This window comes from Spermophilus citellus (genome assembly GCF_964194105.1).
Source record: "Spermophilus citellus genome assembly, chromosome: 4".
NCBI classification, from domain to species: Eukaryota; Metazoa; Chordata; class Mammalia; order Rodentia; family Sciuridae; genus Spermophilus; species Spermophilus citellus.
Genome location: NC_138185.1, coordinates 34708728 through 34722213, shown reverse-complemented (window position 1 = coordinate 34722213; position 13486 = coordinate 34708728). Strand labels below are relative to the sequence as shown.

The window sequence follows — 13486 nt, the reverse complement described above, 5'->3', positions numbered from 1 at the left end:
GGAAAGAAGAAGGCTATACAATGTTATTTACCAAAAAGTTAGATTTTAAATTATCATATTTAAATTATAAATTTGAACATTACAACTGCTAATTTATTATGTACATTAAAATTACAAAATTCTCAGTAAGTATTATATCACTTTGGAAACATTACCATTATTAACTATAAATTATATCAATGGTTCTCAAAGTTGGGTACATCATAGATTGATCTGAGAAACTTTTAAAAATTCCACTGCCCAGGACATACACTATACCAATTATAACATCCTTGGGGTTAAATACCAACAACAATATTTTTAAGAAGATGCTTAGGTGATACTGATGTACAAACAAGATGGAAAACAATACATCTATATTAGGTTAAATTAATGGTAATATGATTTAGGGCAAAAGATAGTGTCTTAAACCACTCCTTCACTTATCTAAAAATCCTGCCCTCCCCAGTCCTTACAAGTGGCCATCTGGGGCATGAAGCTGTCTCCCCATTGCTTGTGATCTGAAGCTGTTTCTCTTTTCCCTACAGCCTCCTACCACCACCCTGAAGTGGAACCTGATGCCTAATAAAGGGATAAAAAGAGGTGCATGGGCTATCATTGCCATTCAGACACTTAAAAATCAATGATACCAATGACAGAAAGGCAGGGGGTGACAGTGGATCATATGTGTGGATGAGAAGCTGGACTGAATCAGGAATACCTGAAGGAGGACCAAGTATGACACTATTTCTACATAAGGGCAGGCACTATGTCTGGTCTGGTCCATCTCTATGTCCTTATTGCCAAGACAAGCCCTGGAGCATGATGTGTGCTCCATAGAGTACCTGTGGAAGAAATGCTAAGGGTGTCAGGGTGTTCCAGGAGCTATGCACAAAGCCATCTAGGTAAGGATCAGGCACTAGAAGTAGGGTTCAGAGGCAGAATCACCATGAAGTGCAATTACATCAGAACTATTTTCTAGGAGTAGAGTCAAAGAGACTGTTAAACATCCTGCAATGCACAGGACACCCCCAGCCACAGCAAGGAATCCTCCAGCATGACCTGTCTGCATTGCCGCTATGGAGAGACCTCTCCATAGGGTAAGTACCAGTCTCCTACCTATTGTCGCCATTTCTGATCTCACTTCTCCATCCTCTGGTTCTCTGACCCCTCAAAACCATGTACGGCAGGGACAATTGTTGTCCACAGAGTCTTTGCAGGAATAATTCACCCACTAGAAAGAAAATTGATGGAAGGTGGGCCACACACTGCCACGAACCCTTGAAGCTTCAACCTCTTTTCCAGTTGTGTTCTCACTCAAACATTCACCCATTCACTTAAACATTTACTAGCCATGTAAGTTGGTCCTAGCAACCTTATACTTACAAGTTTGTAGGGACAATAGATTTTAAAAAGTAATCATGCAACTCAGCGTAATCAGAGAAGCGGAAGTACGTACAAAACAGTCATAAATCTATCACGGGGAATGATTACCACCAGAGAAAGGGTATTCCAATATTCTAGACTGCGGGAACAATATAAGCAAAGACCCACAAAGGCAAGAAGATATGAAAACAGGAAGCTGCTTGGCACTGCTGAAGGAAGATGCATGAGAGGTCAGAGATGTGAGATCAGAAAGGGCAACAACAGGTAGAAGACTGAGCCTTGCCCTACAGCAAGGTCTCTCAACAGTGGCAATACAGACAGCTTGTGCTGGATGATTCCTTACCATGGTGGGGGTTGTCCTGTGCATTGCAGGATGCTTAACAGCATCCTAGACTCTACTCCTAGAAAGCAGTAAGTAACACCCTTTCTATAGCTAGTACAGTAAAGAACAAGAATACCCCCATGCACAGTTAATAACAGCTCCAGATGTTGCCAGATGCCCTGGTCGAGAACCACTATGCCAGAGGCAGTATGGAGCTACTACAAAGATAGAAACTAGGCCAGCTTTGTCTTTTAGGATGAGTGATCTGATAGCAGTATGGGTATGAAATAGAATGAATGGGGCATCACAAACTGTACATCAAATACAATGTAACTATAGAGCTGTGTCCATGCTTATAATCAGATTTATAAGGATCTCAACATGTGTGCTCTCAAATGGATCAAATTAACTCCTGTATACTTGAAGCTTTCAAAGAAGCATCAAGAAAAGTTTGTGTGTTGTTTTTTAAATTAACTGTCTTTATAATGTGAAAATGTCCCAAGGTTAGCCTCTGGTGGTGAGATTCTGGGTCTTTTTTTTTTTTTTAATACTCTTCAGTATCTTTCACAATCAGAAGGAATAAAAGAGCAATTACTTTTGATGGTACCTTCTTCAGGTATATCCTTTGTGAAAACAAAGATGTTGCACACGTGGCATTCAGTTGCAAAGGTAAAAGCAATGATACCACAATTTAACAGTCCCCCAACACATAGACATGTTGTGCCCTTGCTCACTGTGTTTTTCTGGTATTACAGCACTATAAAAGCAATTTTCTATTAACCAAAACATGCACGAGGTCGTTGCAGAACATAGCTTTTTGCACTGATTTCTTCCTCCCTGGCCCCAGTACTGGGGACTGACCAAGATTTCTCTACCACTGAGCTACATCCCCGCCTCCCCCAACCCCAGGCCTTTTCATTTTGAGAAACAGTCTTACTACATTGCCCAAGCTGGCCTTGAACTTGTGATCCTCCTACTTCAGAGTCCTGAGTAGCTGAGATTACCAGGGTGCTCCACCACAGCTGGTTTGCACAGACCTCTTGAAGTAGGGCATGGTTTCATTTCTTTTTTTGCTGTGTAACTGACCACGATACAACTACGTGACTTAAGTCAATAATGATTTAATATTTCTCAAAACTCACTGGCTGGGCTCATCTGGGCAGTTCTGATCCACGTGGTATAGCTGAGGTCAGTCAGTTGTCTGCATTCAGCTGGGAGCTTGATTGAGGCTGGAACATCCAAGATGGCCTATCAGGCTTCAGGGTTTCCCTCCACATGGAGGATCAATTAACAGGCTTAGTCTAAACTCTTACACAGTACCAAAGCTGACTTCCAAAGGGAAACAGTACAACAAGAAAAGCCCAAGTGCTCATTAAACCTCTTCTTCCATCATGTTTGCTAATGTCCCATTGTCTAACCCAAGTGACATAGCTAAGCCTGGAGTCAATGAGAAGAATGTACAAGAGCCATCAGTTCTGGGAAGCAGAGTTCACTGGGGTCAAATGTCTAGCACAGTTGGAACAGGGTTTCCTTGTCGACCAGATTCTTTGACCCCACCTTTTGAACTAGGCATCAACAGACTTATTAAAAATCAGTGACTGCAGATATGAAACAATACAAGTTAAAACTGAAGTTGCCCCACAGTTTAGTAGTGGGTTTTCCCTAGGCCAACTTTTGTATAGAAGTACAAAATAAAAAAATTAAACTCATCATTGCCCTAATGAAAATGGCATTTCAGGGAAAAATATTTTTCCCTCAGGAATAGAGTTACCAGTGATGAAAGATTTACCCATAAAACATTAGTACTTTGATAAATAAGATTTCATAACTAAAATACACTCACTGGATGGATTAAAACAAAGTGATCCGAATCTACTGTTAATTCCAAGATGAATGAATCTATTTTGAAGAGCTAAGTATAATCTTGAGTTTTGCTTTTATTTTTTTCACATTGAATTCCATGAAAAATGATGTCAATTATTGTATGTAAAATTATAATTTGCTTTAGTTCAACTAAACTCTAGAAGTCCACTTCAGGAGTATCTTAATGCATATGATGATGGTTTTACTGTTTTTGCACCTGTGGAATGTGAAATGCATCCTCCAGAGGGGAAAGCATCTCAATTATGACAACCTTCCAGGGGAGAACAGCAGACAAACTCACAGAGTGACAAAGATGACCAAATAAATCCTGGATGTCCTGTTGATGGGTTTATCTTATGGGTGGTACACTGCTTTCCAAGTGACCTACACTCAGATGTAACAAATGAGCAGGTCCTTCCTGGTTCCTATCGCATAGATGAAGGACGCCTAAAGCAGGGTGAACCAAGTCTGGGCTGAACTCCTAAGTGAATCTGACATATTCCAAACAACAGCAAATTTGGGTCAATTGATAGTCTAAGAGAATTCAAAAGAATTGGAAATAGCATATGACTTTTTTTCCCCTAAGAATTACAAATAAAATATAAGTGTAGTCTATTTTTAAAAACAGCCTCAATAAATTAATTTGGTGAATGAGGTGCATTAATAGCATCTAGAATTGTGCCTTACTCAATAAATAATCATCAGACAAATAGACTATTATCTAATTGGGCAAAGGGAAGTGGCCTTGGAAGTCTAGCACAATTGTTTTCTGTTCATTCTTGGCAAAATTTGCAGAGGCAGGAGGTATAGGGAAGGTGGGAAGGTCATTACTGCATTATCCCTTGAGGTTTGATATAAATAAAAATTACTTCTGTGATTTTTTTTATTTCAGTCTACTGCTACTAATCTATTCTAACATCCTTATTTTGTGAATTAAAAAGAAACAGAAACTTGGAGTTTAATAACTAAAATATGAAGGTCTTCTTATGGGAAGAACGGGAATATTAGACCTCAAGTTCAGAGAGAAATATTAGAATATATGATCGATTCTTATTATTCATGATTTCCATATTTGCAAATTCACCTACTTGCTAAAATTAATTTATAATTGAAAAATCAATTCTCACAGCACTTTTGCAATCTTTGGTGGACGTGTACAGAGAAGCACAAAAATCACTGCCAGACGCACATGACCCCAGCTGAGGTTGAACAGGGTCCACTCTGGCATAGTGTTTCAGCTCCTATACAATAGAACATGTCCTTCTTGCTGTCTGCTAAGCACCAAGCTATTCCAAGTAATATGCATTTTTTTAGATATTTCATTTTGTTTAAAATGAACCCTAAGATAGATGATCATCAAAGCTCGTTTATGATATGCCTTATGAAGAAAATACATGGGTTAAAAAACTTTAGATGGAATTATCTCCATTATTCTATGGACACCTTGGCTTTTCTCATTGTCAATGACATGAGCTTTATCAATTACATATGAATTCCAGTATTTGCTAATTTGGTAGCCATAAATTTAGCAAAGGAAAAAAAATCATAGAAATTACCTAGTACAAGTTTTAATAACCTCAGTTGCACAGGTGACCAAAGAGGTCCATAGATATAATCAAAGGTTCAATAAACTTGTGTTGTTTTCAATAACCTCTAAATGAAATTTAGCATGTCCTCCAGTTTAGCATCTCCAATAACAGTTGTATTTGCAGTACCTTTGATTTTAATCTTCCATGGCAACTTCTGGTATTCTTATATCACACAAGGATTTTTGCAGATATTGCAAGATAACACTGTCTTTGCCAATAATTCAAAGTTACAAGCATTGTGAATGCCTCATTCCACATGGTAATAAGAGATACATATATTTTCCTGGCACAAATTCATTGACTATTTTTGTATGTATATTTCAATACAATGAATTCCTTTGCAGTACTGTGTATTTCTTTTTGTACATTTGAAAAATTATTTAGAGGAGGGGCCCATGGAAGTTTCATCAGATTTCCATAAAAACCTACACCAAGTCTTTCATCCCACAAAAAAACATGACTTGGAAAAGGAAAGCAGGTTGTTGAGGTCCCACCATAAGTTAGGAGGAGCTCCAAGCCTGAAGCCTCATAATAACTAACATGGAGTTCTATGTGTCATGCAAAGCAGTTTCACTATTAAATTTAAGAACAATAACTGAGGTACCTCATCCCCAAAGCTTGGCAACAGATACATGAGCCCTGAGATTAAATAACATCAATATAAAGAAAAGAAGTTCATATCCCCAAGAATAAAAATGATGAAGATTTTTCAATGAATAAATGAGTCCATCCTATTCCCCCTTATAACTGCCCTGCTCTACATGGAAAGGAATCACCATGGTGGAGAGCCAGGAGCTTTGGTAGAACTATGTGCATTACTCAGGTGTGCTGGTGCAAACCCAAGGTGTATAATCACCATTTCTCTCCATCACCCTACAAGCATCCTAAACACTAACCACAACAAATTAATTGCTGTATTCCCAGCTTACCACCACTTAGAAGCAAACTCAGTTCGGAGCAAACCACACTAGTCCCTGACTCCTAATATAGTTTCCCTATTTACCATGGCCCTCCTGACTTCTCTCCTTGGCAAACACCTTCTCTTCCTTTCATACACTGGTACATGTCACCTTCCTCTATTTTTACAAAGCAATTATGCTTGTCTCAATACTAGACTGTGAGCTTTGTGAACAGGGGCAAGGAAAGAAGATAGGATTAGAGAAAAGGATGTCTACATTAATATATCTATATTGATGAGACAATATGTTATGGCTGGGACATGAAGTGTTCCCCAAAAGCTCCTGTTTAGTACAGGAATATTCAGTGATAAAAGGATTGGACTGTGAGAGGTGTAAACCGATTGGTCCATTCTCATTCCAGTTTGAATGGGTGGTAACTCGAGGCAGGTGTGGCTTTGGTGGAGGAAGTGGGTCACTGGGGGCATACCCTGGAAGTGTGCATCTTCCCTGTGTTCCCTTCCCGCTGCTGTCTCTCTGATTCCTGGCTGCCATGAACAGAGCAGCACTCCTCCACCACACCCTTCCACCATGATGTTCAGCCTCACCACAGGTCTAGAGCAATGGACTCAGCAGACCATGGACTGAACCTCTGAGCCATGAGCCAAAACAAATTTTCCCTCTTCTATGCTGTTCTTGTTGGATTTTTTGGTCATAAGAACACAAAGCTGACTAACACACCATACTATTAAAGTTAATGTTTATTGTGCATTTAGTATGCACCAAGAACTGTTCTAAGCAATTTATATGTACTACCTCATTCATCCTACAGTCAGTGGGCACAGACCTAATATCAGGGATCAGGATATAGAGGCACAATGAGGTTAAACAAGCTGCCCAGTGTCACATGCACAGGAACCAGCAGAGCTGGAATCTAAACTCTGATCCAAAGCCTATGCCCATAATTGCTGACTGAACTGAAAGGCACTGACCTCAATCTTTGTCTTAACAGGTGAAGAGGTTACAGGTCACAGAGATTGGGTGATATTTTATTATGAAGACCCATGGTAAGATCAGAATTCAGAGCTCTAATGCTAACTTTTAAGAAGATGCCCGAGTCCAGCTTCAGTTTAGATTTTAGTTCAAAGGTAGGGAAGAAAGGGAAGGAAAGGAGTAGGAAAAGAAAGGGAGGGCAGGAAAAGGAAGAGAAGGGGAGGGGCGGGGAGACTGACAGATCTATTAGTTAATCCATTGATAAATCAAATGATCAGTCAATAGATGAACAGAAAGATTAATGGCAAGACAGAAAGAACTGCTCATGCTCAGAAGTCTCCAGTAAAGCAGATCAGGCCTGAGTAGAAATCAATTCTTGCTCCTTAAACAATAAAAGAAAGTCAGGACATGCTACTAATATCACCCTAAGTGTCCTCTAATTTCATGTAATTTCACACTGTTGTGTGCCAGCTAGGAGGCACACAGTTGAAGGAAAGCTTAGAGAGGACGAACTGCCCACCCAGGAAACCCTCAGAGGTTCATTTTCCAAAGAAGAGTTGGCTTCATTTTCCCATTCTACATTAGCCCACCTACATTTTGATGGGCACATTGAATACGATGTTCTCTGTTAGTTCAGAGAAACAACCACAATGTTTGCTTTGTTAGGGTTTCCATATTCATTTCTTGCTTATCTTATCTCACAACTTGAACGTATTCTCCTGAGGAAAAAAAAAATGGTGAAATAAAAATTTCCCCAGATAGTTGGCTTTGTCCAAAATCAACAAAGATTTCCAACCTCCAACATGGAAGATTAGATAAACTAGTTTCTAACGTAGGGAACTGAACCATCACAAGTAAACATCATCCATACGTTTCCTGGGAAAACAATCCAAACACAAAAAAACATCTGCTATGTGCTTTTTCAATGACTTTGAAAGGGAAAACCCTTGCAGCGATATGACTATCTTTTCTGGTAGACAAAATGGCTTTCTAGATTGAAAGTTATTCATTTACTCTAAACCAGCTAGAGGACACATCAATTAAAGTAATTTACCTTTTACACTTGAGAAAGGAAGATGTAAGCAGACATTCTAAAGCATGCATGAAACTACTGCACATCACACAGATTTGACTCAAGATCGCTTTCTGGTTTGGAGAAGGTGGTCCTTAGCTGCAGTCTTCAGAGATATACACATTTTCTCTCTGATATCACAAGTCTAGGGTCCAACTCTCTGTGGTTTGACAGTAACTGCCCACCTTAAAGAGAATTGGCTGCTAAGTGTTCTAACTAGGCACTACAAAATCCCAGAGACCAAGGAAAATTCACACCTCCCTAGAAGCCAGACTCCCTCAAAGACACTGATGCAGAGCTCTGACATACATTGCTGGCCGCAGTCCATTTTCATTTTGAGAAGCAACTCGGGTACAAGAAACTTAATCTGTTTCCAAGCTCGCTGCCGAAGACATACTTTTATATTAAAAATACAATACACAGAGAATTGTCAAAATGAGCCAAGAACAACAAACTAGATACAACCAAGAGGAGCCCCAGAGGCTACATATGGTAGCAAAGCCAGAAACAAGAATCTATATATAGAAAATTACTATCTTAACCAAAGAGAAGCCTACTTGTCTTTAGAACTGTTTTTGCTTCTTTCTTTGGGATCTAGTTCCATGTACGGTAACTAAAGTAGAATGTGTTGTTGACATGGTAGAGAGGCAAAAGGGAATTTAAAAATATACCTTTTATGGATAAAAATGTTATAAGGGTTAAATGTTGATGCAAACAGGTTTAGCTGTCTTCTTGGACACCTGGCTGAATGGGGTGGAGAGTCAGGTGCACCAACCAAAGGAGTCCACCACAAATATCCTAATCTCCCTGTTGCTCTCCAACAACAGAACACACCTAAGCACAAACAGATATTCACAGAGCACCTTCTCGATTCTTTGATGCTTTTGTTTGTTTGTTTGCTTGTTTGTTTTCCCCATGAGGTATAACCTAAGTCAAGGTTGAGAACAATAAATATATTTATGAGGTGATCCCAAGAAATGCTAGTAGGAGAATGGGGAAATGAGCCAGAGAAGGAGGTCAACACAGGGCAGGCTATCAAGCAAGTTCCCACCATGCGAACTGGAGGCTAGTCTCAATGGAGAACCCTGGGAGACGGGGAGAACACACTCTTCTAGTTATCTTACTCCACAGGCAAGAGAGCTGGGGTGGTACACACCAACCCCTACCTCAAGTTGGGAGAGGAATGTTGACTGCTCGGCCCACATGTGGGTAGAGCAGATGACCAGAGAAACAGATCAGGATCAACAAAGAGCATGAATCATGCAAAACATACAGGCAGTTGAAAATGGAGTATAAAAATGTTAAGTCTCAGCCAGGTGCGGTTGGCACACGCCTGTAATCCCAGCAGCTCGAGAGGCTGAGGCAGGAGGATCGTAAGTTCAAAGCCAACCTCAGCAACTTAGAGAGGGCCTAAGCAACTCAGTAAAACCCTGTTTCTCAATAAATTACAAAAAGGGGCTGGGGATGTGGCTCAATGGTTAAATGTCTCTTAACCTTGGCACCAAAAAATAAAAATAAAACTTTTAAGTCTCAAAGCAAGAATATAGCGATATTTGCACATCCACATTCACAACAGCATTATTTACGTATCCACGTTCACAGAGCTAAAAGATTGAAGCAGCTCAAGCATCCATCAATAGAGGAATGGATAAACAACATGGAATGTGTTTCAGCATCAAAAAGGAACGAAGAAAAAAAGGAACGAAATTCTGACACATGCAGTGACATGGATGAGCCTTGAGGTCACTATGCTAAGTGAAATAAGCCAATCACAAAATGACACACTCTGCATTATTTCTACTTCCATAAAGGGCTTAGAGCTATCAATTTCATAGTGAAAGAAAACAGAATGGGGTGGTTTATAGGGACCACAGAGAGGAATGAGGAGTTATTGTTCAACAGTGACCCAGCTTTGGTTTTGCAAATGAGAAAATTCTGCAGAGGGATGGTGGTAATGTGAATGTACTTCATTTTCATTACTTCATGTACTTAATGACACTGATCTATTCACTTAAAAATAGCTAAGATGAAAAATATCATGTGTATCTTACTGTAATAAAAAAAGGACCTGCACCTTGAGTGTCTAACAACCCACTCAAAGAGCTACCTCAGAGATCTTCCGAAAGATCAGGTGAGACAAAAGAGAGGCCCATCAACAGAGAGGGGTCTATTCTACTTTTGTAAAAAATTGATTTGTTCATTTTTTTTTCTGATTAGAAGGCTAATACATGATCATCAGTAAAAACTTAGAACACATATTTAAAAAGAAAATTTAAGTCTACTGTAATCTCCTGGCAGGGTCTCTCAGGATGTGCAGTATGGAGTACTAACCGAAAATGGACATCCCTGGGAAGCAGAGGTGCCACCACCTCAGCTGCCAGCTGGCAGGCCACATAGCTGACAGAGCTGGACCACCAGCGCTCTGCACCCACAGCTCAGCAGCAGGCTTTGAGCCCGTGCTGCTGTTTAAACATCCTGCTACTGACAGTATGGCCCACAGACCATTAGCACTGACATCCCCTGGAGCCTGTTTAAGTAGCACAGTCCCAGGCCCCATCCTGGACCTGCTGACTCAGAACCTGCATTTTAACAAGATTCCCAGGTGATTCATGTGTTCCTATCTGAGTTTGAGAAGTGCTGCATTCACAGGGCCCTTCTAGTTTTGGCTATGATTTCTATAAAGGATTAGAGCTACTAAACCTCTAGCGCCTTGGTGTTAAAACTTTAACCTTCTCCATTTGTTCCCACTATGTGTCATCCATACTGGCCTGTATGGCCCATCCATACATCCAATGCTCACCTCATTCCAACCTCAGGGCCATTGAACTTGCAGTTCATACTGTGTGGAACACTCAATAGATTTTTATATGACAACTCTTTCCAATCATTCATGTTTCCTAACCAGACAGCACCTCCCCAGGTGAGACTTCCCTGTCTAGCTTTAAAGTGAAGAAATACAGTGTCCAGCACACAGGAGATGCTATATGTGTCTACATTGTTAATGCATATTAATATTACAGATAATGTCACCTGAAAGAAAATTGATGGGGGCTGGGGATGTGGCTCAAGCGGTAGCGCGCTCGCCTGGCATGCGTGCGGCCCGGGTTTGATCCTCAGCACCACATACCAAGATGTTGTGTCCGCCGAGAACTAAAAAATAAATATTAAAAAATTCTCTCTCTCTCTCTCTCTCTCTCTCTCTCTCTCTCTCTCTCTCTCTCTCTCTCTCTCTCTCTCTCTTTCTCTCTCTCTCTTTAAAAAAAAGATTTAAAAAAAAAAGAAAATTGATGGAAGGTGATAGAAAAGTAGGATATTTTCATCTAAAATAATAAATTTGACTTGATTTGCTGGCATTGAAACATGTATTAAAAAGCAAGCTAAAAAGAATAAAATGGTTTTCTCTGAAGACTGAATGCCTCTTTTGTAATGTAACTCAATATTCTCAGACTTTTGAGACGTAAAAACGAAAGAAAGCGCAAATGAATGACAAGTTGAAACTTGCTCCGACCCTCCTGCATTTCCAAGGCTGCTGGTTTGTTGTGCTCGGTATCTTTTTTCTTCATTTCATACCAAGTTTGTGAGCAACAACAGGGCTTTGTTAGTTTGTGCAGTGATGCAATTACAAGCGCCTTAGCTCTCTCCCCCGCCCCAAGCATCTGACTTCAGAAACAAAGAGTAAGACTCGCCACTCAAGCAGGCTGTGGCCACAGGAGAGTCCCTGAAACATGGAGAATTTTCTCAAATCCTACTTTTGCTTAGATTTGAAACTTTGAAAATATGGACAGAAGAGGAGAGGGGGCTGAGGGAAGGAAAACTAGTTGAGTTACAAAATAGCCACATATTTTTAAACCAAAGAACACACACCCAGAACTTTAACATGATTATTCTTTGATCCAATGATTCTGCTCCTAGGAATTTATCCTCAGGGTATACAAAAGTGGGCATCTTCTGTGAATGGTATGCTCCACAGCTTTAGTTATCAAAGGATTATTTTTTTAAAAGAGAAAAAATAGGGGCTGGGGTTGTGGCTCAGTGGTAGAGTACTTGCCTAGCATGTGTGAGACACTGGTTTCAATTCTCAGCACCGTATATAAGCAAAATCAAAAATAAAGGTCCATCAACAACTAAAAAAGTACTTTAAAAAAAGAGAAAAAGTAGTTTACAATACTGGATTGCTAGTTAAATAAATCTTTTCATACAGAGAGTATTCCATTCAGAATAATGCTTGTTAGAAGTATGCCTAATACCATGGGAAATGTTTGCACTGTATTTTTTTAATGTAAAAGTGTAAGGTACACAAAAGTGAAGACAGTGTTAGGCCATTACTGTCTTTACACACACACACACACACACACACACACACGTGCACACACATACACACTTACACACACACACACATACTCTTCAGTCCCTCTCTTTCCCTTTCCTCCTAATTTTCTTCTCATTACTCCCTGCCCCCAGACACACCGCAACCTTTGGACTACTATCTATTCTTTCCAGAACAAAGTCCACTTCAGGAAAAGAGGAGATTCACAACTGTGTCCCCAGTGCCTCACACTGGTTCTGCTACATAGAAGCCAAGCAGCATGACCTGGTCAAGCAACAAAGAGCATGGATCATGCAAAACATGGAAGGCATTTCCCAAATTACAACATTAGCTAGGACAGGCCAGTGAAAATACACATACTTTCATTTTTTCTTCTTATGCTGATCTAGAGTTTCTTAATTATGTATGATAAACTTCTTAGAAGAGTAAAAGCTATAACCTATTTTCACATATGTGCATCTCTGTGTATTTGTATAAATATATACATGTATACATATGAACATATATTTGTATTTGTGCAAATAAACACATTTGGTAAATATGTACATATTTAATATATTTTATATACATTTATATATTTATATATGTTCATATTATACATATGCATAATATATATAGTTAGATTTGGTTATCTAATAAAATTTCTCATTCCTCAAATTTCCAATTTATACAGTGGAAGAAAATAAAACATTATTTTACTCTCCACCTTACATGAATAAAATGAAACACGAGACAAGTGGTTTAAGATTTAAAAAAAAAAAGCACAACAAATTCATTTTTGCTTCTTATCACTCACACTTTCATTAAGTCACATATGAGGCATAAAATCAAAGAGCATAATCCTTAATAAACTGTCCTTTCTCTCAGGAGAAGTAAATTTTCATTTTTGAATCGCATGCTGCATTTTGCAACTGCAGTAGAAAATAGCAATTTCACAGGTACCCCAATACGTGCCCTGTTGTTTTATTTTTATTATATTAAAAGAGTGATTGCTCCAGAAGGCAGCGAAACTGGATCACAGTGTTCTCACTGGTCTGAAAGCAGAATTGCTATGGAAAT

At 39.4% G+C, this 13486-nt stretch overlaps 1 protein-coding gene across 12 annotated transcripts in view; it reads right to left on the bottom strand.

Moving 5' to 3' along the window:
- Positions 1 to 13486, bottom strand: part of PLCB4 (phospholipase C beta 4) — a 388840-nt gene that overhangs the window by 321400 nt on the left and 53954 nt on the right. For 2 of the 12 annotated variants that reach the window (XM_081291659.1, XM_081291662.1), the window contains one exon: positions 2830 to 2916. The exons of the other annotated variants lie outside the window; for them this stretch is intronic. The gene's annotated coding sequence lies outside the window, so the exon portion shown is untranslated. The remainder of the gene's footprint in view (positions 1 to 2829; positions 2917 to 13486) is intronic. 12 annotated transcript variants of the gene reach the window in all.